Source organism: Phalacrocorax aristotelis, unplaced genomic scaffold, assembly GCF_949628215.1.
Source record: "Phalacrocorax aristotelis unplaced genomic scaffold, bGulAri2.1 scaffold_68, whole genome shotgun sequence".
NCBI classification, from domain to species: domain Eukaryota; kingdom Metazoa; phylum Chordata; class Aves; order Suliformes; family Phalacrocoracidae; genus Phalacrocorax; species Phalacrocorax aristotelis.
The window spans coordinates 292,051-319,239 of NW_027441375.1; the positions used below are offsets into that span (position 1 = coordinate 292,051).

Below are 27,189 nucleotides of genomic sequence, written 5' to 3' on the forward strand. Positions count from 1 at the left end.
CCAGTTCCCACCCAGTACATCCTACTACATACCAGTTCCCTCCCAGTTCACTCCCAGTACATCCCAGTACGCACCAGTTCCCCTCAGTACATAACACTTCCCTCCCAGTACATAACAGTACATCCCAGTGTCCTCACAGTACGTCCCAGTTCCCTCCCAGTACATCCCAGTTCCCTACCAGTACATCCCAGTTACCTCCCTGTTCCTTCCCAGTACATAACAGTTACCTCCCAGTACATCCCAGTAGATCCTGGTACATCCCAAATCCCTGCCAGTTCCACCCGGTACAACCCAGTACAAGCCTGTACATCCTAGTTCCTCCACAGTACATCCCAGGGCATCCCCGCACATTGTAGTGCCTCCCAGTACATCCCAGGTCCCTCCCAGTACTGGGAGGGACCTGGGATGTACTGGGAGGGAACTGGGACGTACTGGGAGGGAACTGGGATGTACTGGGATGTAATGGGACGGAACTGGGATGTATTGGGAGGCACTGGGAAAGAAGTGGTAGTGAACCGGGAGGGAACTGGGATGTACGGGGATGAACTGGTAGGAAACTGGGATGTACTGGCATGGAACGGGGATGTATTGGGATGGACAGGAACAGAACTGGAATGTACAGCGATGTATTGGCATGTACTGGCAGCGAGCTGGGATTTACTGGGATGTACTGGGAGGAAACTGGGATATACTGGGAGGAAACTGGGATATACTGGGAGGCATTGGGAGGGAAGTGGGTGTCAACTGGGACATTCCAGTTTCCTCCCAGTACATCCCAGTTCCCTACCAGTGCAGCCCAGTACATCCCAGATCCCTCCCAGTCCCTCCCAGTACATCCCAGTTCCCTCACAGTACATCCCAGTTCCCTCACAGTTCACACACAGTTCACTCCCAGTTCCATTCCAGTACATCCCAGGACATGCCTGTTGCCTCCCAGTTTCCTCTAAGTACATCCCAGTACTTCAAAGTTCCCTCCCAGTACATCCCAGTACGTCCCAGTTCCCCCTTGGTACATAACACTTCCCTCCCAATACATCCAAGTTCCCTCCCAGTACATCCCAATCCCCTCCCAGTACATCCCAGTTCCCTGCCAGTATGTCCCTGTACATCCCAGTTCCCTCCCACTACATACCAGTTCCCTCCCAGTACATACCAGTTCCCTCCCAGTACATACCAGTTCCCTCCCAGTTCCCTCCCAGTACATACCAGTTCCCTCCCAGTACATCCTGGTACATCCCAGTTCCCACCCAGTACATCCTACTACATACCAGTTCCCTCCCAGTTCACTCCCAGTACATCCCAGTACTTCACAGTTCCATCCCAGTACATCCCAGTACGCACCAGTTCCCCTCTGTACATAACACTTCCCTCCCAGTACATAACAGTACATCCCAGTGTCCTCACAGTACGTCCCAGTTCCCTCACAGTACATCCCAGTTCCCTACCAGTACATCCCAGTTCCCTCCCTGTTCCTTCCCAGTACATAACAGTTACCTCCCAGTACATCCCAGTACATCCTGGTACATCCCAAATCCCTGCCAGTTCCACCCGGTACAACCCAGTACAAGCCTGTACATCCTAGTTCCTCCACAGTACATCCCAGGGCATCCCCGCACATTGTAGTGCCTCCCAGTACATCCCAGCTCCCTCCCAGTACTGGGAGGGACCTAGGATTAACGGGGAGGGACCTGGGATGTACTGGGAGGGACCTGGGATGTACTGGGAGGGACCTGGGATGTACTGGGAGGGACCTGGGATGTACTGGGAGGGACCTGGGATGTACTGGGAGGGACCTGGGATGTACTGGGATGTAATGGGACGGAACTGGGATGTATTGGGAGGCACTGGAAAGAAGTGGTAGTGAACCGGGAGGGAATTGGGATGTACGGGGATGAACTGGTAGGGAACTGGGATGTACTGGCATGGAACGGGGATGTATTGGGATGTACAGGCACGGAACTGGAATGTACTGCGATGTACTGGGATGTACTGGGAGCAAACTGGGATTTACTGGGATGTACTGGGAGGAAACTGGGATATACTGGGAGGCACTGGGAGGGAAGTGGGTGTCAACTGGGACATTCCAGATTCCTCCCAGTACATCCCAGTTCCCTACCAGTGCAGCCCAGTACATCCCAGATCCCTCCCAGTCTGTCCCAGTACATCCCAGTACATCCCAGTTCCCTCACAGTACATCCCAGTTCCCTCACAGTTCACACACAGTTCACTCCCAGTTCCATTCCAGTACAGCCCAGTACATGCCACTTTCCTCCAAGTAAATCCCAGTTCTCTCCCACTACATCCAAGTTCCCTCCCACTTCCCTCTAAGTACATCCCAGTACTTCACAGTTCACTCCCAGTAAATCCCAGTTCCCCCTCGGTACATAACAGTCCCCTCCCAGTACACCCCAGTACATCCCAGTTCCCTCCCAGTATGTCCCACTACATCCCAGTTCCCTCCCAGTCCATCCCAGTTCCCTCCCAGTACATCCCAGTTCCCAACACTTTCCACCCAGTCCATCCCAGTTCCCTCCCAGTACATCCCAGTTCCCTCTAAGTACATCCCAGTACTTCACAGTTCCCTCCCAGCACATCCCAGTACGTCCCAGTTCCCCTCAGTACATAACACTTCCCTCCCAGTACATCCCAGTACATCCCAGTAGATCCTGGTACATCCCAAATCCCTGCTAGTTCCACCCGGTACAACCCAGTACAAGCCTGTACACCCTACTTCCTCCACGGTACATCCCAGGACATCCCAGCACATTGTAGTGCCTCCCAGTACACCCCAGTTCCCTCCCAGTACATCCCATTACATTCCAGTGCCCTCCCAGTACATCCCAGTTCCCTCCCAGTACATCCCAGTTCCCTCCCAGTACATCCCAGTTCCCTCTAATTACATCCCAGTACTTCACAGTTCCCTCCCAGCACATCCCAGTACGTCCCAGTTACCCTCAGTACATAACACTTCCCTCCCAGTACATACCAGTACATCCCAGTTCCCTACCAGTTCCTTCCCAGTACATAACAGTTACCTCCCAGTACATCCCAGTACATCCTGGTACATCCCAAATTCCTGCCAGTTCCACCCGGTACAACCCAGTACAAGCCTGTACATCCTAGTTCCTCCACACTACATCCCAGGACATCCCAGGACATTGTAGAGCCTCCCAGTACGTCCCAGTTCCCTCCCAGTACAACCCAGTAGATCCAGGTACGTCCCCGTTCCCCGCACTGTACGTCCCCGTTCCGCGCACTGTACTGGGAGGACAACCGAGCCTGCACAGTGACTGACATAGGGAACGAGCAAGTTTGTACCCATCACTAGACAAGACAATAACGACTATGTATGAGTATGTGAAATTTTCATCTATAAATTGTACGGGAAAGGTGCGTGAGGTACGCACGCCAGGAGGAGCGATCCCCCGTGCATCCGGCGCCGCGAATAAAGAATGCCTGCTCTTTAATACTAAATTGGTGTTGAGGAGTCGTTTCCGATTTTAACGCGTTTTTCGGTAACACAGGGAGTCAGATCAAGAGAGCCAGAGAACAACAAAACACCGACAGGCTACAGGACAGAGCAGGAGGAATAAAAAAAAAAAAAACACGGAGCCAGAGCCAGGCAGAGAGAGGCGGAGAAAGAAAAAGGAGCCACAGGCTACAGGACAGAGAGAGGGAGGACTGAAAAGACGGGGAGGCAGGGAGCCACTCAGAGCGAGACGGAGAAAGAAGGTGCGGGGGGGGCGCAAAAAAAAATAATTTTGCAGCAGGTAAGGAAAGAGAGGGGGCCGGGGGAGAGACAGGGAGGGCCCAGGACGCACAAGAGAGGCAACGGGGCCCCAGTGGCCCAGGACTCACCGCGACTCTCGCTCTCAGCGCTGCTGGCACAATTTAGCCGTTCAGATGCTTCTTTCCCCTCCTCTCCTCCCTGCCTCTTCAGCAGCTCCAGACTCTAGGCCGTCCTCCACCTGAAGAGAATACGTGGGTGTCTTACAGCTCTTACCAGATGAGGCTTCCTAGGCACGTAGCCTAGCTTGCTCGTGCACTACACGCCCGTACCCAACTCCGGGTTACGCGTACAGACCCTACGGTGCACGTTGGTGGCCTGGCCCGCTGCGGGCTATGAAGGGGGATCCTTCCTCCCCCACCTGCATGGACAGGCTCTCTCTTGCCTGCGGCAGGAAGGCAGCTGGCAGCCAGAGCACCTTCAGTTTCTTCTTCTTTACCTTTCGTTGGCGTCTCCAGCTTCAGCCGAGGCAGCTCCTGTCCGCAGCCGGGAAGGGCTTTGTCTATCCCTTTTCGGCCCTGCGCTGCGAGGACGGCGAGGACGGGCAGAGAGAAGCCACGCGAGCCTGAGACGGCCGCAGGCAACGGCATCCCCGGGGGAAGGACAGACAACCACGTCCTCAGCACGGTCTCTGGGAGAGGGAAAGAAGAAACAGCGACCGTCATTACCGTCGATCGACCCTGGCCAAAGCCTCTCCTTCCGCAGGGGCTTCTGGACACACCGCTCCCTCCCCACGCTACTGCTAAGGGCCCCTGCGCCAAGGGGGAATCCAGTGCGCTTGAGGGACGGCTTGCTGCCTTCACGACAGGGCCTGGGGGCGGCCTAAGGCTATGCAGCACGCTTATGGGGAGGTGCCGGAGATGGGGGCAGGCGCACGGGGCAAGGGGGGCCAGGGGAGGCTGAGCGGGACCTCCGGTGGGCCGGGGAGGCGGCCATCATCTGCGCCCTGGGCACGGGGAAAAGGTCATCGTCCTCCTCCTTTCCCTCTTCCCTTCTGTCAGCTCCCGGGGAACTCACCGCTTCTCGGGAAGCGGCCGCACCCGCAAGCCCCCAGTAATCAACACGAATCCAACCCCAAAAATACACCTCGCGTACCGTACGCGCCACGGCCGCCCGGCACCCGAGCGCCGGAAGACCGCGCCTCCCGCCATGCCCGGCGAACCACGTGACAGGGCCGGCAGCCACTGCGCCAGGAATACAGCTCCCGGCATGCTCTGCGGCACAACCCGGCCGCCCGGCAGCCGCAAGGACTACAGCTCCCGGCATGCTCTGCGGCACAACCCGGCCGCCCGGCGGCCGGTTTGATGCGGAGCCACCCAGCATCCCTGCGAGCACAGCTGCAGGCGCAACAGCAGTTACGCAGCCACAACTAGGCACTAAACAAAGGCTTTCCAACACTGGAGGTCTAGAACAGGTAGACATTAGCACAGAAGCACAAGGGGCTCCGTCACCCTGCACAAATCTCCCCGTGCCTACACACGCACACGTTCAGAAGTTAGTTATCAGAAAACGCCCGACTCAGCCATTTGCCACAGTCACGAGACTCACGACATGATAACACGACATGACACACGAGGTGGGCTCAGAGTTTTAAGGCAAGAAATACCTCCCACGCCCCCCACCCGAGATCTTTCAGGGTCCACACCTGCCATCGCCCCGCACCAAACCTACCCGGCCAAAGGCTTTCAGGTGGCCCGAAACACTGTACACAGAAAATAACCAGGGACAGACCTGCATTGTTCGGAAGCGAACGATGCCCGACCGGGGCTCCTCTGCGGGGCACGGAGCCCCCCGGCCCCGCCCGGAGACACACACCCGCCCCCCGCTGCCCGAACTCACCCACCAGCGCTCTCCGGCCCCCGGACACGGCCGCGCTGCTCTCTCAGGCGGCTGCCGCAGGCGAGGCTCGGGCACCGCCAGGCCTCCAGGCGTCCCGAGGGGCTGCCGGCCACCGCAGGGGATGGCTGCCGGCGGCCGGACCGCCGCGGCGCTCCCCGCCCAGCTCCGAGCAGGCTCCGCCGGCCGCGGGCTTCCCACGCCGGGCCGCAGAGGGGCCCCGGCACCGCACAGGGACGCCTCGCGACCCGGCCGCCACACGCACCGGCCCTTCGGCCTCCACACGCACCGCTCCCGCCCCCGCTCCGACGCGCCGCGCACGCGCCACCGGAAGCCCGAGCCCCGCGGGGCGGCCCTTAAAGGGCGGCCGGAAGGAACGGCCCCCACCGGCCCCGCCACCGCGCCCAGCCGGTGAGCGCCAGCGCCCCCTGCTGGCCGGGCCGCGCTCAGCTCGCGAGGGCGCCGAGGGCCGGGCGGGGCGGGACGCGCCGGCTCGGGGCCAGCGCCTTCTCGGAGCGAGCGGGAAACCCCTGCGGGCCCCGGTCACGGCCGGGCAGAGCCGCGCGCCCTCCGAGAGCTGCTGAACGCGGCTGCCGCTCGTGACACATACCGAGCCGTCTGCGACGGGAGCGGGCAGAGGAGGAAGGGGCCGGCGGCCGCGGGGCCTGGCCCCAGGCGGGGGGGAGGGGCTGGGGCCCGGGGGGCCGCCCCCCTCCTCACAGTTCCCTCACAGTTCCCTCACAGTTCCCTCACAGTTCCCTCACAGTTCCCTCACAGTTCCCCCACAGTTCCCCCACAGTTCCCCCACAGTTCATCCCATGGACGGAACCGGGACCTACTGTGAGGCACTGGGAAAGAACTGGGAGGAAGCCGGGACAGACCAATATAGCCCAGTATGGACTAGACCAATATAGCCCAGTATGGACTAGACCAATATAGCCCAGTATGGACTGGAGGGAACTGCGAGGGAACCGCGAGAGAACCCCACAGAACAAACCATGGGGCACGAGAAGGCAGAGAATTAAGAATTAGGGACAGGGAGCCAGAAAAAAAAAAGAAAAAAACCAAAGGGAGACAGAGAGCAAAAGGAATCGCAATGCGTACGGAGAGAAGAGAGAAACAATTCTAGCATAGGGTCACGGGGGAGCCAGGGACAGCAAGATGGAGAAAGGACAGAAGCTACAGGCTACAGGGCAGAGAGGGAAGAATTAATGAATAGACACAGAGAGATGGGCAGAAAGAGATGGAGAAAGGCTAAAGATCACACGGCCTACAGGGAAGAGAGAAGAGAGGGAGGAATTTTAAAAACAGGGGCAAGAAGCCAGAGAGAGGGAGAGAGAAGCAACAATAAAATGGGGACAAGCCACAGGGCAGCGAGGAGGGAATCAATGAATAAGAACACGAGACCAAAGAGAACACAATGTAGAATGGAAAAAAGGAACAGCGGCCTACAGGGAAGGAGGAATTAAAGATCAGGGACTGGGAGGCAGACAGAGACACATGAAGAAACAAGTGAAAAAAAAGAAAAAAACAAACCAACAGCAATGGGCTACAAAGACAGAGAGGGAGGAAATGAGGAAATAAAACGTCGCAGCAAGGAGCTGGACAGAGAGAGATGAGGACAAACAAATAGCACGGGTCCACGTGACAGAGAACGTGGAATTAGAACACAGAGAGAGGGAGCCGGACAGAGAGAGAGGCCGAGAGAAACATCTAGACAGGCTACAGCGGGCAGAGGCAGGAATTAAAACCTAGGGACAGGGAGCTGGACAGAGAGAGATGGAGGTCACAGGGAACAGCGGTGGCTGCAGGAAGAACAGGAATTCATGAATAGGGCAAGGGAGCTGGACAGAGAAGAACTCAGAAAGGCAAGAACAGTAGCAGGGTACAGAGCAGAGAAGACGAATTAAAAAGCACGGGGGGAGCGTTGAGGCAGACAGAGAGAGATTAAGAAAAAAGTCACGGGCTACGTGGCAAAGCAGGAGGAATTCAGAAACGAGGATGGGAACCAAGGGAGAGTGTGCTGGTGAAGGATAACGGGCATTAAAAGTGAGGGACGGGGAGCTGGGAAAAGCGAGGCAGAGAAAAACAGAATCACAGAGAGAATCACACAAAGCCAAAAAAGAAGAAACTGAACAACAGGAACAGGTGTAACCAAAGCGATGAAATCAACCAACCAGAGACGGTGTTCCATTACGGGAACATGGAGCGTACCAATCAGCGCACCTGTTGATCTGCATTTTAGTGCCTAGGCGATCGTTAATGTCAGCAGAACAACAGACAACATGCTTCTGTCAGAAAAGGATGACAAAACGCGGTTTCGCTTAGCGGACTGAGAAAACTAGCCAAGACTGCCAAGAGTAAGAGCCGAGAAGCTAAAAGGTAATTCCGGCAGGGGGAGATCGCGACCACCGACTCACAGACCACCACCGACCCAAGTAACACCACCTACTCAGAAGAGAACAACGGAAGAGGACAACCGAGCCTGCGCAGTGATTGACATACGGAACGAGCAAGTTTGTACCCATCGCTAGACAAGACAATAATGACTATGTATGAGTATGTAAAATTTTCATCTACAAATTGTACAGGAAAGGTGCGTGAGGTACGCACGCCAGGAGGAGCGATCCCCCGTGCATCCGGCGCCGTGAATACAGAATGCCTGCTCTTTAATACTAAATTGGTGTTGAGGAGTCGTTTCCGATTTTAACGCGTTTTTCGGTAACAGTTTTGGCACCCCAGGTGGGAACCTGCTTTTGAATCTCGACGGATCCGTGGGATCGTGGGACCTGCAGCCGGCCCCGAGGAATTCTCCGGGAGAGCTTCCGATCCCCGGGCCAGAGAATTCTGAGCAAGATCCCCTGGATTGAGGTAAACAAGGCATTCTTTGAAGAAGAAACTTAGGTAGAATAATACGTGGGGTTAGTTTCCCACATAGGATAGGATAGCGGGTTTGAGTCCCACAGGCCTGCCCGTAAGGCGCGGCGAAAGCCACGCAGGGTCGGGGCCAAGAGGTGCCTCGGTTGGTAAGTCTCTGCTAGGCGAAAGCCTGTGGAGCGGGACCCGAGGGTAGGGGAGTCTTCAACAGGGGGTTGAAGTCTCCAGGGGTATCTAGCAGGGGGCTACAGATCCCAGTGGCAGATTTCCAGTGAGACCTCTAACGGGGGTTGGAGTCCCTCTGACTAGTATTTGTGATAGTGCACTATCACAACTACTAGTCGACTGGGAGACGGGAGCATTACTGAGTAGGAAACCTATCCCACAGAGAACACCTTTGCGATGTATTTTGAAGCACTGGAAAGACGTCGGGGGCGGTGACCCACTAACTCGGAAACCATTAATTGAATATTGCAATCATTGGTGGCCAACGTATCAATTGGAAGGTGGGCACAAATGGCCAGAACACGAGACATTGCAATATCGTACCATCTTGCAATTAATGTTGTTTTGTAAAAAGGGAAGGCAAACGGGAAGAAGTGGCATATGTTGATTTGTTCTTTACACCGTGGAATCATCCCGAGCAGCAGAAACAGCGTGAGGTATGTCCACAAGATTCTACGGCAATGTTTCTGAAAAGAGGAAAACGTGGTGAGAACTTGAAAGAGTGTTGCTCTACTTGTGATACTGGATACTTCGCTTGATGAAACTGACAAGAAAATAGTATGGAATACAGCCAGAAGGCAGGTGCAGGGAGCACATGCTAACAGGAATTTACAGAGAACAATGAATAAGAATTTTCCATCTACAAATCCCGAGTGGGACCCTAATCAGCCAGGACCCAGGGGAATGTTGACTAGATGTCAGAGAGAGATTTTATTTGGAGTAAGACAAGCAATGCCAAAAGCAATAAATTGGTCAAAATTTATGAAGTGAGACAAGAATTAAGTGAGTCCCCTTCAGCCTTTATGGAAAGACTGAAGGTGACCACCAGAAAATATACTCATTTGAACCCAGAAAAACCAGAAAAAGCAATTCAGCTGGTCTCTATATTCATAAGACAATCAGCCCCAGATGGGGGCGGGGGGAGAGAAAACAACCTTCAGAAACTAGAACAACCTGAATCCAGAGATCTGGGTTAAATGCTTGAAGTAGCTCGGCATGAAGGAGACCAGGGGAATCAACCCTAGCTGAACACCTGGTTACACTGAAGCTACGGAATGAAGAAATAGAATTTTTGGTAGATACGGGAGCCACTTATTTGGTATTGAATACACGTGAAGAGAAATTTGATCATAAATCAGTAGATGTTGCTAGCGCAACAGGGCAAAGAAAAATTAGCCCCTCTCAGAGCCATTAAAGTTTAAATTGGAGAAGCAATGGGCAACTCACCAGTTTCTGCATATGCCTGAATGTCCACTGCCTCTGTTATGACGAGATCTATTAGGTCAATTAGATGCTCAAGTAACTTTTAAAGATGGAGAGATTAAATCACTAATACCAGAATCAAAAGCCACAGAGGCGAGAGCGTTTATGTTACAGGATTCCTCCAGGGAGGAACGGGTTCCCGAGGAAGTGGAAAACGTAGTAATTCCTTTGGTTTGAGCGAGCGGAGCTCCGGAGCGATCTAAGTGGGCAGAGCCGGTAAAAGTAACCTTAAAGCCTGGAGCCAAGCCCGTAAGACAAAAACAATACCCTATTAAGCGAGAGGCTCGAAAAGGATTACAGAAGTTAATTATAAAATTTTTCAGAATATGAGCTTTTAGTGGAATGTGAATCAGAATATAGTACTCCTGTGTCGCCAGTAAAGAAATCTAGAGGCAAAGAGTATTAGCTAGTTCACGATTTAAGGGCTATAAATCAGGTGGTCCAAGATATACATCCGGTAGTAGCTAATCCATACGCTTTACTGACCTCTTTTAAAGGAGGAGCATAAATGGTTTACTGTACTAGATTTGAAGGACGCCTTCTTTTGCATACCTCCAGGCATAAAAAGTCAAAGCCTATTTGCTTTGCAATGGGAAAGCCCCACCACAGAATGAAAGACACAGCTACCATGGACCGTACTTCCACAAGGATTTAAAAATAGTCCTACGATACTTGAGACTCAGCTGGCAAAAAAAAATTAGAGATATAGAAAAAACAGAACCCAGGGAGAGGCATCTTGTTACAGAATGCGGATGACATTCTGATAGCGGCACAAAGTAAAGAAAAATGTTTTGAAATTTTTAAATTTTCTGGGCCAAGGAAGATGCGGAGTTTCCAGAAACAAAACCCAAATAGGAAAAGAAGCAGCCATTTATTTAGGATTTGAAATATCTCAAAGACAAAGACAATTAGAAAGTGAAAAGAAAGAAACTATTTGTCAAATTCCCGAACCTAGCAGCCCGAAGGAACTGAGAGCTTTTCTGAAAACAATGAAATAGCATCAGCTCTGGATTCTGAACTATAGACTGTATGTAAAACCATTATTTGAGGCATTGAAAGACTCAAAAGGATAAATATTTAACCTGGACGCCCGGATGCCAAACGGCATTCAAAGAACTGAAAAGAGCCTCGATGATGGCCCCTGCATTAGGCCTACCTGATTTCGCTAAACCTTTTCAGTTGTTTGTCCACGAAAGACAACATTTAGCCCTTGGAGTGCTGACACAGCGACTGGGAACCTGGAAGAGACCTGTGGGCTACTTCTCCAAACAACCTGACCACGCGAGTAAAAGATGGCCTAGGTGTTTACGGGCAGTAGCAACAACAGCGCTGCCGATCCGGGAAGCCCCAAAGTTAACAATGGGACAGAAGATGACAGTATACGTCCCGCACATAGCGGTGACTGTTTTAGAACAAAAGGGGGGTCGTTGGCTATCCCTTAGCAGAATGTTGAAATATCAAGTTGTTCTGTTAGAACAAGACGATGTGGAATCGAAGACTACTGCTATACTGAATCCTGCTATGTTTTTAACAACAGAAAACCTTACGGACAATTTAGAACACGATCGCTTGCTAACTACTGAACAAGTCTATTCCAGCAGACCAGACCTGAGACACAAACCTCTGGGAAAATCCTGATCTGGAGTTGTTTACAGATGGAAGAAGCTCTGGGCGAGAAGAGAAGCGAATGGCCGGATATGCTGTCGTTATCGCCGCCGAGGGAATGGAGTCAGGGGTGCTGCCTGCAAACACCTCAGCACAGAAAGCAGCATTGGTAGCATTGAAGCGAGCTCTGCGAATGGCAGAAGGACAAAGGATAAATATCTAGACTGATTCCAAACGTGCATTTGGTGTGATCCACGATCATGGAGCTATTGGGAAGGAGAAAGGACTGCCATCAGCCCAAGAATCATCAATACAGCATAAAGAAGAAATTCTCCAACTTCCGGAAGACGTGCAGAAACCAAAAGAAGTGGCGGTAAAGCGTTGCAAAGCTCATCAATTTGGCCAGACGGCTGTAAACATAAGCAAACGACTGACCGATAAAGCTGCAAAGAGGACTGCAGAGCAAGGTATCCTTGCACTAGTACCAGTAAAACAGATCAGAATTCCAAAGTTGAAACCGAGATATAATAAATTGGATGAGCAATTAGCAGAACAATTGGAAGCATCACAAAACACAGAGAGATGGTAGGTAACACCAGAAAAACAAGTAATAACAACAACCACCCCACAAGTTATGACAGAACTTGCAAAAGAAAACCATGAGCAAACACATTAGGCTGTAGGCGCTACGGTTTTGAGTTTAAAAACATCTGTAGCGTGTGTAGGCACGACAAGAATAGTTAAACCCATAGTAGCTAAGTGTCCAATCTGTCCTAGAAATAATCCCCTGAACCAAAGGAAACAACCTTTAGGAGTAACAAAACAAAAAATTCTCCCGGAAATTATTAGCAAATTAAGTTCTCTGAGTTACCCAGACAAAATAGATATAGCAGTATTTGTCAGTGCTGATTGACAAATTTTCTAGATGGCCAGCAGCTTTCTCGTGCTGCACCGACAAAGCTAGAGTAGTAGTTAAAACGTTGCTGAAAGAAATAATACCAAGATTTAGAGTGCCAACGGGAATGTCCTCTGATAGAGCACCACATTTTTTTGCAGAGGTACTTCAACAAATTAATAAAATTTTGGGTAGAAAATGGGACCTGCATACACCCTGGAGACCACAATCAAGTGAAAAATTTCAGAACATGAAGCAAACACTAAACTGACATAGTGGAATGTTATTGATCTAGGATGGAAGTATTGAGAAAATTATTATTTCAGAACTTCCAAACAGGGGAAATGTAACCAAAGTGATGAAATCAACCAGAGACGGTGTTCCATTACGGGAACATGGAGCGTACCAATCAGCGTACCTGTCGATCTGCATTTTAGTCCCTAGGCGATCGTTAATGTCAGCAGAACAACAGACAACATGCTTCTGTCAGAAAAGGATGACAAAACGCGGTTTCGCTTAGCGGACTGAGAAAACTAGCCAAGACTGCCAAGAGTAAGAGCCGAGAAGCTAAAAGGTAATTCCGGCAGGGGGAGATCGCGACCACCGACTCACAGACCACCACCGACCCAAGTAACAGAAGAGAACAACGGAAGAGGACAACCGAGCCTGCGCAGCGATTTACATACGGAACGAGCAAGTTTGTACCAATCAGCAGACAGGACAATAATGAATATGTATGAATACGTAAAACATTGATCTACAAATTGTACGGGAAAGGTGCGTGAGGTACGCACGCCAGGAGGAGCGATCCCCCGTGCATCCGGCGCCGCGAATAAAGAATGCCTGCTCTTTAATACTAAATTGGTGTTGAGGAGTCGTTTCCGATTTTAACGCGTTTTTCGGTAACACAGGGAGTCAGATCAAGAGAGCCAGAGAACAACAAAACACCGACAGGCTACAGGACAGAGCAGGAGGAATAAAAAAAAAAAAAAAAAAAACGGAGCCAGAGCCAGGCAGAGAGAGGCGGAGAAAGAAAAAGGAGCCACAGGCTACAGGACAGAGAGAGGGAGGACTGAAAAGACGGGGAGGCAGGGAGACACTCAGAGCGAGATGGAGAAAGAAGGTGCGGGGGGGGGGGGGGGGGGGCGCAAAAAAAAAAGTAAATTTTGCAGCAGGTAAGGAAAGAGAGGGGGCCAGGGGAGAGACAGGGAGGGCCCAGGACGCACAAGAGAGGCAACGGGGCCCCAGTGGCCCAGGACTCACCGCGACTCTCGCTCTCAGCGCTGCTGGCACAATTTAGCCGTTCAGATGCTTCTTTCCCCTCCTCTCCTCCCTGCCTCTTCTGCAGCTCCAGACTCTAGGCCGTCCTCCACCTGAAGAGAATACGTGGGTGTCTTACAGCTCTTACCAGATGAGGCTTCCTAGGCACGTAGCCTAGCTCGCCCGTGCTGGAGCTGGGGGCAGTCGCACGGGGCAAGGGGGGCCAGGGGAGGCTGAGGGGGAGCTCTGGTGAGCTGGGGAGTCGGCCATCTTCTGCACCCAGAAGCTGCAGGGGGAAAAGGTCATCATCCTCCTCCTCCTTTCCCTCTTCCCTTCTATCAGCTCCCGGGTAACTCCTAGGGCTGCCCTCACCCGCTCGCCTTTAGCATACCAGAAGCCTGCCTCGGCGGGTCATTTGAAGCTTCCCATCCCACCAGCCCCAGTAGTACAGGCACACAAGGAGATACCCCTGCACCCACCAAAGGGGCTCGCTCACCTCGCCGGCAGCCCTAGGCCTCACCCGACACAGGGAATCGTGTCCGACACACCACCACGCTGCAGCAAGAGCAGAGGAGGCCTTTCCTTACCAGGAAGCAGCAACGAGCACGGCGGCATCACCTCGCAGGCACTGCAGCATCGCAGGGCTGTTACCTGCGGAGAGAGCAATGGGGATCACAGGGACGCCACCGCGCGTGCGCGGCTCCCGGGCTCAGTACCCAATTCTGGTCGCTGGGCAGCAGCATTATCTGAATTACTCTTCTCGATTAATACCATCCAGAAACCGTAACTTGGCTGCATCCACAGAGCTTCTATTCCTCTGCACCTTTCCCCCTCGCAGCCCCAGCAGCGCCGTTCATTGCCTCTGCACCAAACAGCAAAGTGTCTCGAGGGAGGAGAAGCAGCACAGCAAACCTGGGGAACAAGGTTGGGTTCCCACCCCCGCAGAATAAGCCCCAGGAACTGCTTGTAGGCATGTGGCATCAGGGTTGTGATCGGGTTTTGGTTTGGTTTTCTTTTTTTTTCCCCCGCCTTCTTTACATAATGTAATAATTGGGGTTGCTTTTCCAAACTACTGAGTTCTGTGGGGATTTTTTGTGCTTTTGCCCTACAAAAAATGGTCATTTTCACTTTCGGTTTTGTGCATGAGAATGGTTGGTGGGTGCTTTTAGGTTGTTGTTCCTTCCCCCCACCCCCTTTTTTTTTTCCTTTCCAGCCGCACAAATCCAGCTGGAGTTGGCTTTCCCAGAAGCCCCAAGTTGTTTTCTTTCCACCAGAATTCTTCCTGTATTTTCACCCCTCATTGCAGGCCCAGAGTCAAGGGGTTTGAGGTATTTTTGTGCCCAGGCAGCAGCTCCCAGGCTGCATAAGCAGCCCCACAGGGGGAAGTCCCCGTTTGAGGGAATCGGCCCCAAATTGGGATGGGAAAGTGAAGAGAAGGAGAAAAAACCCTGAATAACCTGAAAAAGAACACCTACTCCAGCCCACCAAGCACCGGTCACCTTGCCTGACTCACCTCCAGGGCCCACATCACGCTCGGCTCATCGCTTAGCACCCTCAGATCACAAAAAAAAAAAAAAAAAGAGTAAAACCCATAATGGAGCCCTATAGCCATCAGTCACATCTTCCCTCCAGTACTACACACAGACTCACCTTCTTACAGCGCTCCCCTGGGCTCTCCTCCGTTGCCCTGCACGACTCATCCATCTGCACCTGGAAAAACAGCGTTACTGAACAAGTCACCTGGAGGCACAGCAACAGCTTAACCATTCCACAGCTCCTGCGCCCACGTAGGAATACCATCTAGAGCCCAACTACAGCCTGCCGTTAAAGGAAATGCATTAAATCAAACGTTAAGCCCTCGCACATACAAGCCGGAACAGCAAAAACACGGCACGCTCGCGCACCCAGGGCGCAGCCCGACGGAGGTCCACGCGCACCTCGCCGGTTTGATGCGGAGCCACCCAGCATCCCTGCGAGCACAGCTGCAGGCGCAACAGCAGTTTCACCTACACCCATCTCGGCACGCAGCGCTTCTGAAGCTTTAAGCTGAAAGCCCTACCTTGACGCTTGGCCACACTAGAAGCGAGCCGTAGCTAGGACTCCACAGAAACACAGCAACACAAATTGCACACCCACAGCGGCAACAGCCTTGCAACTACTTAGACCAGGAACAACAGAGGAAAGTAAAACGGCTTCATCACCCGCACAGGAAAAGCGGCAGACGGAGGCAAAGGGTCAGCATTCATAGCCCTTACAGAACACAGGCGTTCTCTCTCCTTCCATTCCTAAACCCATCCCTTAGGTCTAAATATCGCAGCCCTGCTGTGGCAATAGCGAGAGCGGGGAACGAGAGCCCTGCCGCCGGCCGTTTGTGCGGCAGGACACAAAAACAGAGGGACATGTTTTGCCACACACAACCCTGAATCTCCTGAAAAGTTATGTTTACCAAAAATAGGCATTTGGAACATATTGCCAAAAACAAAACATTCGGCAATAAAACTTTTATGTGTTTGACACCCGCACATTTTTTGGGAACTTGCTATTTGCTTCCTGGTTTTGCTGGTCTTCCCTCAGAAGTTCTACCTGCAGCCAAGTTATTCCCACCCGCCCGACCGGTTCAAGCATTCACCTTCCTGGTATTACCAGCACATTGAGACACAGGCGAGGAACTTAACTGCTCTTCTAAAACTATCCAAATGACAATTACAGCCCTGAAAGAGGAGTGGAAGAGAAGAACAGGAGAGATCAGGCAGCAAAAATGCTCTGCAGGCTGCTGCCAGCCAACACTGCACTCTTTTGTTAAAGCCACCCCGCCCCCCCAAATGCAAACAAAAAAACCCCCCATGACTTCATGAAGTGCGTGGGTTTTTTTTCTTTTCAGTAGTCCTTTTGGAGCTCATCCCTGTCTCAGCATCTTGTCTTGTCAGAGCATGAAGTGCAGATGATCTGTATCCGATGACATTTGCATGGGATGAATACATTTTCAGAAATAGACCCGATCCGTGAGACTCCTGTCACCTTTGTGGTTTTAATAATCGTAACTCAATTTTATCGACTGACACACTTGTGAGAAAACTAATTAACTTGAAACGTAGCCTCTCCTCGGGGAAAAAATGTGTTAGACACCAAATGAAACCGATTCAGAGCTCCAAACCACGATGGAGCCGATAGAGCTGTTGTGACTTAGTTTGTATGTTTAATTAATTGGTTAATAACTCTTCTAAGCAGCGCAGAATGAAGAGCTGGACCCAAAGAGGGTGCGCTGCGCTGGATCCAAAAAGCACCCTTCCTCCAGAGACCCGCCTCAGGTGGCGAGTTCGCTCTGGTGCATGCCGGCCTCCCGAACTTCGGGGTCCGATGTGACCGGACCCCCACCTCCGGGGAGGGTCCTCGTACCCTGCCCAACCCTTGCTTTCCCCTGCAGCCCCCGATGCCCCCACGCCACCCCCACAAGCAGCCAAACCGGCTTCTGCTTTTGGCCCCCAAACCAGCTCACTTTGGGACCGGTTCTGAGCCAAAAAGCCCAGCTGCTGAGCCTGTTCTCAAGTCCCAAAAGCGCAGCACTTGACCTCTGCTCCTCAGCCCAAAACCACACCACTTAGTCCCCTCGCTCAGGCCCTCAAAACGCACGACTCGATCTGTTTCAGGGCCCCGGCGTCAGCCACAGGAGCCTGCTCTCAAGGCCCAGGAACAGAAGAGCTGTGCTCTCCACGCTCAGGGACCAAACCAGCTGAACCTGGCTGCGTCCCGGCCCCCTCCGCAGTCCCCACGGGCAACGCTCAGGGCCGCGGAGAGCGCAGCCACCCCGCAGCCCTGCACCCCCACGGCCCACGCGGGCACTGTCGGGGAGGCCTTGGGAACTGAACTGCGCGGGCCCGGCCCCGCACCCCGGCCCCGCACCCCAGCACCGGCCCGGCAGCGCTTTCTTCCTGCTCTCGCAGGCCTCGTTTCCCCGGCAGCGCCGGGCCCGCACCCCAACCCCACAGGGGGCCGGGCCCGGCCCGCCTCCAGCAAACCGCGGCGGCAGCAGCCGGGGTCCCTGCCTGCCTCGCGGGCAAGGGGGGACCCGCCCGGCACCGCAGGAGCCCCCGCCGGGGTCGCCGCCGCCGCCGCCCGACCCCGACGAGGAGCAGCCGAGAGCCGGGTGGGGCTGCCCCTACTCCCCGGGGACGGGCACGGGCTCGGCCCCAAAACCCAACCACCGACCCACGACAGCGCTCGGCCCGGGGCCGCTGCTGCCCGCACCCCGCCGCCCCCCCGGGGGCTCCGCGGACCGGGAGACCCCACAGCCCAAACCCGCCGACCCACAGCGCGCCCGGCCATGCGGCTCCTCACCTGCTCTGGCGCGGCTCCGGCTGCCCCACGGCCCGGCACGGAGCCGAACCCGGCCACCGGACCATCCGCCAACCCCCCCAACCCCCGGACGCTCCGGGACGGTTCTCGTCCCTTTTCGCTCTGACGCCTCGAGCCGAGCCGGCCCCGCTCCTCCGAGCTACCGGCGGTGCCCGCTCTGCTGCTCGGGGCCGGGCCCTGTTCTCGCCCGGACGCGAGAAGCCGCTCCGGGGTCTTCTCGGTGCGTCCAGCCCCGTGCCGTGCCGGAGCGGGGAGAGCCGGGTACGAGCGCGGAGCCCTGGGGCAGGGGTTGTCCCAGTGCCGCCGACGGTGTGTGGGGGGGGTGTCGTCGTCCCCCGCCCCACGCGGGGGGCGCACACACGGTACACCCGCGGGCAGGGGCATCCCCGGGGAGCCGTGCGGCCGGGCTGCGCCGTAGGAGGGGAAGGTGATGTTGGTTTCCCATTTTCCCCGCAAACTGATCCTCCCCCCCGGCCCCCCCTTTCCCGCGCGTTACAGCCCGCGAAAAAGCTTTTAACAACCCGATCGACAACACTCCCTTTATCCCTCTTCCAGCAGCAGCAGCAGCAGCAGCGAGAGATTAAGGCAACTGCAGCAGAGGGGAGGAAGGCAAGGAGAGCCTTTTCAAGCAAGGGCAGGACAAAATGCACGGCGTGGACAGGCACAGGAGAGGCTGCATTATCTGGAAAGCACAACGCCTGCCCAAGGGCAGAAAATAAGGAACGAATTGTTTCCAAGGAGCTGCAGCAGACGAATCACCTTTTTCTTTATTGCACTCCTGCCCTTTGTTATCCAAAGCGATAGGCTTCACCACCGGGCAGAAAATAGCTGCCTAGATTTACACGGACAACCAGAAACAATCAAGCCACCCAGCAAGAAGTTCGCAGCAGAGGTATAACCCATCAGCAGCTAAAACATTTGTTACGCAGGCACAACTAGGCACTAAACAAAGGCTTTCCAACACTGGAGGTCTAGAACAGGTAGACATTAGCACAGAAGCACAAGGGGCTCCGTCACACTGCACAAATCTCCCGTGCCTACACACGCACACGTTCAGAAGTTAGTTATCAGAAAACGCCCGACTCAGCCATTTGCCACAGTCACGAGACTCACGACATGACACACGAGGTGGGCTCAGAGTTTTAAGGCAAGAAATACCTCCCCCACCCCCCACCAGAGATCTTTCAGGCTCCAGACCTGCCATCTCCCCGCACCAAACGTAACCGGCCAAAGGGTTTCAGGTGACCCAAAACACAGTACACAAAAAATAACCGGGGAGAGCCCTACATTGTGGAAAAGCGAACGATGCCCGACCGGGGCTTCTCTGCGGGGCCCGGCCCCCGCCCCGCCCCCGGCCCGACCCGCACGGAGATACCCCCCGGCCCGCGCCAGGCCTCACCTCACACGGAGACCCACCCGCTGCCCGAACTCACCCACCAGCGCTCTCCGGACCCCGGACACGGCCGCGCTGCTCTCTCAGGCGGCTGCCGCAGGCGAGGCTCGGGCCCCGCCAGGCCTCCAGGCGTCCCGAGGGGCTGCCGGCCACCGCAGGGGATGGCTGCCGGCGGCCGGACCGCCGCGGCGCTCCCCGCCCAGCTCCGAGCAGGCTCCGCCGGCCGCGGGCTTCCCACGCCGGGCCGCAGAGGGGCCCCGGCACCGCACAGGGACGCCTCGCGACCCGGCCGCCACACGCACCGGCCCTTCGGCCTCCACACGCACCGCTCCCGCCCCCGCTCCGACGCGCCGCGCACGCGCCACCGGAAGCCCGAGCCCCGCGGGGCGGCCCTTAAAGGGCGGCCGGAAGGAACGGCCCCCACCGGCCCCGCCCCCGCGCCGGACCGCCCCCGCGCCCAGCCGGTGAGCGCCAGCGCCCCCTGCTGGCCGGGCCGCGCTCAGCTCGCGAGGGCGCCGAGGGCCGGGCGGAGCGGGACGCGCCGGCTCGGGGCCAGCGCCTTCTCGGGGCGAGCGGGAAACCCCTGCGGGCCCCGGTCACGGCCGGGCAGAGCCGCGCGCCCTCCGAGAGCTGCTGAACGGGGCTGCCGCTCGTGACACATACCGAGCCGTCTGCGACGGGAGCGGGCAGAGGAGGAAGGGGCCGGCGGCCGCGGGGCCCTGGCCCCAGGCGGGGGGGGGGGGGGGGGGCTGGGGCCCGGGGGGCCGCCCCCCTCCTCACAGTTCCCTCACAGTTCCTTCCCAGTACATAACAGTTACCTCCCAGTACATCCCAGTACATCCCAGTAGATCCTGGTACATCCCAAATCCCTGCCAGTTCCACCCGGTACAACCCAGTACAAGCCTGTACATCCTAGTTCCTCCACAGTACATCCCAGGGCATCCCCGCACATTGTAGTGCCTCCCAGTACATCCCAGTTCCCTCCCAGTACTGGGAGGGACCTGGGATGCACTGGGAGGGAACTGGGACGTACTGGGAGGGACCTGGGATGTACTGGGATGTAATGGGACGGAACTGGGATGTAATGGGACGGAACTGGGAAAGAAGTGGTAGTGAACCGGGAGGGAATTGGGATGTACGGGGATGAACTGGTAGGGAACTGGGATGTACTGGCATGGAACGGGGATGTATTGGGATGGACAGGAACGGAACTGGAATGTACAGCGATGTATTGGCATGTACTGGCAGCGAGCTGGGATTTACTGGGATGTACTGGGAGGAAACTGGGATATACTGGGAGGAAACTGGGATATACTGGGAGGCATTGGGAGGGAAGTGGGTGTCAACTGGGACATTCCAGTTTCCTCCCAGTACATCCCAGTTCCCTACCAGTGCAGCCCAGTACATCCCAGTTCCCTCCCAGTCCGTCCCAATCCCCTCCCAGTACATCCCAGTTCCCTGCCAGTATGTCCCAGTACATCCCAGTTCCCTCCCAGTACATACCAGTTCCCTCCCAGTACATCCAAGTTTCCTCCCAGTTCCCTCCCACTACATCCCAGTACATCCCAGTTCCCTCCCAGTACATACCAGTTCCCTCCCAGTACATCCCAGTACATCCTGGTACATCCCAGTTCCCACCCAGTACATCTTACTACATACCAGTTCCCTCCCAGTTCACTCCCAGTACATCCCAGTACTTCACAGTTCCCTCCCAGTAGATCCCAGTACGTCCCAGTTCCCCTCAGTACATAACACTTCCCTCCCAGTACATACCAGTACATCCCAGTGTCCTCACGGTACGTCCCAGTTCCCTCCCAGTACATCCCAGTTCCCTCCCAGTTCCCTCCCAGTACATACCAGTTCCCTCCCAGTACATCCCAGTTCCCTCCCGGTACATCCCAGTTCCCTCCCAGTACATCCTACTACAGACCAGTTCCCTCCCAGTTCCCTCCCAGTACATCCCAGTACATAACACTTCCCTCCCAGTACATACCAGTACATCCCATTGTCCTCACAGTACGTCCCAGTTCCCTCCCAGTACATCCCAGTTCCATCCCAGTACATCCCAGTTCCCTCCCTGTTCCTTCCCAGTACATAACAGTTACCTCCCAGTACATCCCAGTAGATCCTGGTACATTCCAAATCCCTGCCAGTTCCACCCGGTACAACCCAGTACAAGCCTGTACATCCTAGTTCCTCCACAGTACATCCCAGGGCATCCCCGCACATTGTAGTGCCTCCCAGTACATCCCAGTTCCCTCCCAGTACTGGGAGGCACCTGGGATGTACTGGGAGGGACCTGGGATGTACTGGGAGGGAACTGGGATGTGCTGGGATGTAATGGGACGGAACTGGGATGTAATGGGACGGAACTGGGATGTATTGGGAGGCACTGGGAAAGAAGTGGTAGTGAACCGGGAGGGAATTGGGATGTACGGGGATGAACTGGTAGGGAACTGGGATGTACTGGCATGGAACGGGGATGTATTGGGATGTACAGGAACGGAACTGGAATGTACTGCGATGTACTGGGATGTACTGGGAGCAAACTGGGATTTACTGGGATGTACTGGGAGGAAACTGGGATATACTGGGAGGCACTGGGAGGGAAGTGGGTGTCAACTGGGACATTCCAGTTTCCTCCCAGTACATCCCAGTTCCCTACCAGTGCAGCCCAGTACATCCCAGATCCCTCCCAGTACATCCCAGTTCCCTCCCAGTCCGTCCCAGTACATCCCAGTACATCCCAGTTCCCTCACAGTACATCCCAGTTCCCTCACAGTTCACACACAGTTCACTCCCAGTTCCATTCCAGTACATCCCAGTACATGCCACTTTCCTCCAAGTAAACCCCAGTTCCCTCCCACTACATCCAAGTTCCCTCCCACTTCCCTCTAAGTACATCCCAGTACTTCACAGTTCACTCCCAGTACATCCCAGTTCCCCCTCGGTACATAACAGTTCCCTCCCAGTACACCCCACTACATCCCAGTTCCCTCCCAGTATGTCCCACTACATCCCAGTTCCCTCCCAGTAAATCCCAATTCCCAACACTTTCCACCCAGTACATCCCAGTTCCCTCCCAGTACATCCCAGTTCCCTCTAAGTACATCCCAGTACTTCACAGTTCCCTCCCAGTTCACTCCCAGTTCCCTCCCAGTACATCCCAGTTCCCACCCAGTACATCCCAATACTTCATAGTTACCTCCCAGCACGTCCCAGTACGTCCCAGTTCCCCTCAGTACATAACACTTCCCTCCCAGTACATACCAGTACATCCCAGTGTCCTCACAGTACATCCCAGTTCCCTCCCAGTACATCCCAGTTCTCTCCCAGTTCACTCCCAGTACATAACAGTTACCTCCCAGTACATCCCAGTACATCCCAGTAGATCCTGGTACATCCCAAATCCCTGCCAGTTCCACCCGGTACAACCCAGTACAAGCCTGTACATCCTAGTTCCTCCACAGTACATCCCAGGGCATCCCCGCACATTGTAGTGCCTCCCAGTACATCCCAGTTCCCTCCCAGTACTGGGAGGGACCTGGGATGTACTGGGAGGGAACTGGGACGTACTGGGAGGGAACTGGGATGTACTGGGATGTAATGGGACGGAACTGGGATGTATTGGGAGGCACTGGGAAAGAAGTGGTAGTGAACCGGGAGGGAACTGGGATGTACGGGGATGAACTGGTAGGAAACTGGGATGTACTGGCATGGAACGGGGATGTATTGGGATGTACAGGAACAGAACTGGAATGTACAGCGATGTATTGGCATGTACTGGCAGCGAGCTGGGATTTACTGGGATGTACTGGGAGGAAACTGGGATATACTGGGAGGAAACTGGGATATACTGGGAGGCATTGGGAGGGAAGTGGGTGTCAACTGGGACATTCCAGTTTCCTCCCAGTACATCCCAGTTCCCTACCAGTGCAGCCCAGTACATCCCAGTTCCCTCCCAGTCTGTCCCAATCCCCTCCCAGTACATCCCAGTTCCCTGCCAGTATGTCCCAGTACATCCCAGTTCCCTCCCAGTACATACCAGTTCCCTCCCAGTACATCCCAGTTCCCTCCCAGTTCCCTCCCACTACATCCCAGTACATCCCAGTTCCCTCCCAGTACATACCAGTTCCCTCCCAGTACATCCCAGTTCCCACCCAGTACATCCTACTACATACCAGTTCCCTCCCAGTTCACTCCCAGTACATCCCAGTACTTCACAGTTCCCTCCCAGTACATCCCAGTACGTCCCAGTTCCCCTCAGTACATAACACTTCCCTCCCAGTACATACCAGTACATCCCAGTGTCCTCACGGTACGTCCCAGTTCCCTCACAGTACATCCCAGTTCCCTCCCAGTTCACTCCCAGTACATAACAGTTACCTCCCAGTACATCCTAGTAGATCCTAGGACATTTCAAATCCCTGCCAGTTCCACCCGGTACAACCCAGTACAAGCCTGTACATCCTAGTTCCTCCACGGTACATCCCTGTGCATCCCCGCACATTGTAGTGCCTCCCAGTACATCCCAGGTCCCTCCCAGTTCACTCCCAGTACACAACAGTTACCTCCCAGTACATCCCAGTAGATCCCAGTACATCCTGGTACATCCCAAATCCCTGCCAGTTCCACCCGGTACAACACAGTACAAGCCTGTACATCCTAGTTCCTCCACGGTACATCCCAGGACATCCCCGCACATTGTAGTGCCTCCCAGTACATCCCAGCTCCCTCCCAGTACTGGGAGGGACCTGGGATGTACTGGGAGGGAACTGGGATGTACTGGGAGGGACCTGGGATGTACTGGGATGTAATGGGACGGAACTGGGATGTAATGGGACGGAACTGGGAAAGAAGTGTTAGTGAACCGGGAGGGAATTGGGATGTACGGGGATGAACTGGTAGGGAACTGGGATGTACTGGCATGGAACGGGGATTTATTGGGATGTACAGGAACAGAACTGGAATGTACAGCGTTGTATTGGCATGTACTGGCAGCGAGCTGGGATTTACTGGGATGTACTGGGAGGAAACTGGGATATACTGGGAGGAAACTGGGATATACTGGGAGGCATTGGGAGGGAAGTGGGTGTCAACTGGGACATTCCAGTTTCCTCCCAGTACATCCCAGTTCCCTACCAGTGCAGCCCAGTACATACCAGCTCCCTCCCAATCCGTCCCAATCCCCTCCCAGTACATCCCAGTTCCCTGCCAGTATGTCCCAGTACATCCCAGTTCCCTCCCAGTACATACCAGTTCCCTCCCAGTACATCCCAGTACATCCTGGTACATCCCAGTTCCCACCCAGTACATCCTACTACATACCAGTTCCCTCCCAGTTCACTCCCAGTACATCCCAGTACTTCACAGTTCCCTCCCAGTACATCCCAGTACGTCCCAGTTCCCCTCAGTACATAACACTTCCCTCCCAGTACATACCAGTACATCCCAGTGTCCTCACGGTACGTCCCAGTTCCCTCCCAGTACATCCCAGTTCCCTCCCAGTTCACTTCCAGTACATAACAGTTACCTCCCAGTACATCCCAGTAGATCCTGGTACATCCCAAATCCCTGCCAGTTCCACCCGGTACAACCCAGTACAAGCCTGTACATCCTAGTTCCTCCACAGTACATCCCAGGGCATCCCCGCACATTGTAGTGCCTCCCAGTACATCCCAGTTCCCTCCCAGTACTGGGAGGGACCTGGGATGCACTGGGAGGGAACTGGGACGTACTGGGAGGGAACTGGGATGTACTGGGATGTAATGGGACGGAACTGGGATGTATTGGGAGGCACTGGGAAAGAAGTGGTAGTGAACCGGGAGGGAACTGGGATGTACGGGGATGAACTGGTAGGAAACTGGGATGTACTGGCATGGAACGGGGATGTATTGGGATGTACAGGAACGGAACTGGAATGTACAGCGATGTATTGGCATGTACTGGCAGCGAGCTGGGATTTACTGGGATGTACTGGGAGGAAACTGGGATATACTGGGAGGAAACTGGGATATACTGGGAGGCATTGGGAGGGAAGTGGGTGTCAACTGGGACATTCCAGTTTCCTCCCAGTAGATCCCAGTTCCCTACCAGTGCAGCCCAGTACATCCCAGTTCCCTCCCAGTCCGTCCCAATCCCCTCCCAGTACATCCCAGTTCCCTGCCAGTATGTCCCAGTACATCCCAGTTCCCTCCCAGTACATACCAGTTCCCTCCCAGTACATCCAAGTTTCCTCCCAGTTCCCTCCCACTACATCCCAGTACATCCCAGTTCCCTCCCAGTACATACCAGTTCCCTCCCAGTACATCCCAGTTCCCTCCCGGTACATCCCAGTTCCCACCCAGTACATCCTACTACATACCAGTTCCCTCCCAGTTCACTCCCAGTACATCCCAGTACTTCACAGTTCCCTCCCAGTACATCCCAGTACGTCCCAGTTCCCCTCAGTACATAACACTTCCCTCCCAGTACATCCCAGTACATCCCAGTGTCCTCACAGTACGTCCCAGTTCCCTCCCAGTACATCCCAGTTCCCACCCAGTACATCCCAGTTCCCTCCCTGTTCCTTCCCAGTACATAACAGTTACCTCCCAGTACATCCCAGTAGATCCTGGTACATCCCAAATCCCTGCCAGTTCCACCCGGTACAACCCAGTACAAGCCTGTACATCCTAGTCCCTCCACAGTACATCCCAGGGCATCCCCGCACATTGTAGTGCCTCCCAGTACATCCCAGTTCCCTCCCAGTACTGGGAGGGACCTGGGATGTACTGGGAGGGACCTGGGATGTACTGGGAGGGAACTGGGATGTGCTGGGATGTAATGGGACGGAACTGGGATGTATTGGGAGGCACTGGGAAAGAAGTGGTAGTGAACCGGGAGGGAACTGGGATGTACGGGGATGAACTGGTAGGAAACTGGGATGTACTGGCATGGAACTGGGATGTATTGGGATGTACAGGAACGGAACTGGAATGTACAGCGATGTATTGGCATGTACTGGCAGCGAGCTGGGATTTACTGGGATATACTGGGAGGAAACTGGGATATACTGGGAGGAAACTGGGATATACTGGGAGGCATTGGGAGGGAAGTGGGTGTCAACTGGGACATTCCAGTTTCCTCCCAGTACATCCCAGTTCCCTACCAGTGCAGCCCAGTACATCCCAGTTCCCTCCCAGTCCGTCCCAATCCCCTCCCAGTACATCCCAGTTCCCTGCCAGTATGTCCCAGTACATCCCAGTTCCCTCCCAGTACATACCAGTTCCCTCCCAGTACATCCCAGTTTCCTCCCAGTTCCCTCCCACTACATCCCAGTACATCCCAGTTCCCTCCCAGTACATACCAGTTCCCTCCCAGTACATCCCAGTTCCCTCCCGGTACATCCCAGTTCCCACCCAGTACATCCTACTACATACCAGTTCCCTCCCAGTTCACTCCCAGTACATCCCAGTACTTCACAGTTCCCTCCCAGTACATCCCAGTACGTCCCAGTTCCCCTCAGTACATAACACTTCCCTCCCAGTACATCCCAGTACATCCCAGTGTCCTCACAGTACGTCCCAGTTCCCTCCCAGTACATCCCAGTTCCCTCCCAGTACATCCCAGTTCCCTCCCTGTTCCTTCCCAGTACATAACAGTTACCTCCCAGTACATCCCAGTAGATCCTGGTACATCCCAAATCCCTGCCAG

At 54.7% G+C, this 27,189-nt stretch overlaps 2 long non-coding RNA genes across 3 annotated transcripts in view; both read right to left on the bottom strand.

Annotated features, from left to right (window-relative positions):
* Positions 1 to 3,955, bottom strand: part of LOC142051478 (uncharacterized) — a 37,480-nt gene extending 33,525 nt beyond the window's left edge. The window contains exon 1 of one of the 2 annotated variants that reach the window (XR_012658517.1): positions 3,859 to 3,955. This is a non-coding gene — a long non-coding RNA (uncharacterized LOC142051478). The remainder of the gene's footprint in view (positions 1 to 3,858) is intronic. The other variant, XR_012658516.1, reaches the window with a different exon arrangement.
* Positions 3,956 to 13,708: 9,753 nt separating this feature from the next.
* The window catches only part of LOC142051477 (uncharacterized), a 34,289-nt gene continuing 20,808 nt past the window's right edge, over positions 13,709 to 27,189 (bottom strand). The window contains exons 3-5 of the long non-coding RNA XR_012658515.1: positions 15,399 to 15,458; positions 14,336 to 14,399; positions 13,709 to 13,861 (exon numbers count right to left, since the gene is read on the bottom strand). This is a non-coding gene — a long non-coding RNA (uncharacterized LOC142051477). The remainder of the gene's footprint in view (positions 13,862 to 14,335; positions 14,400 to 15,398; positions 15,459 to 27,189) is intronic.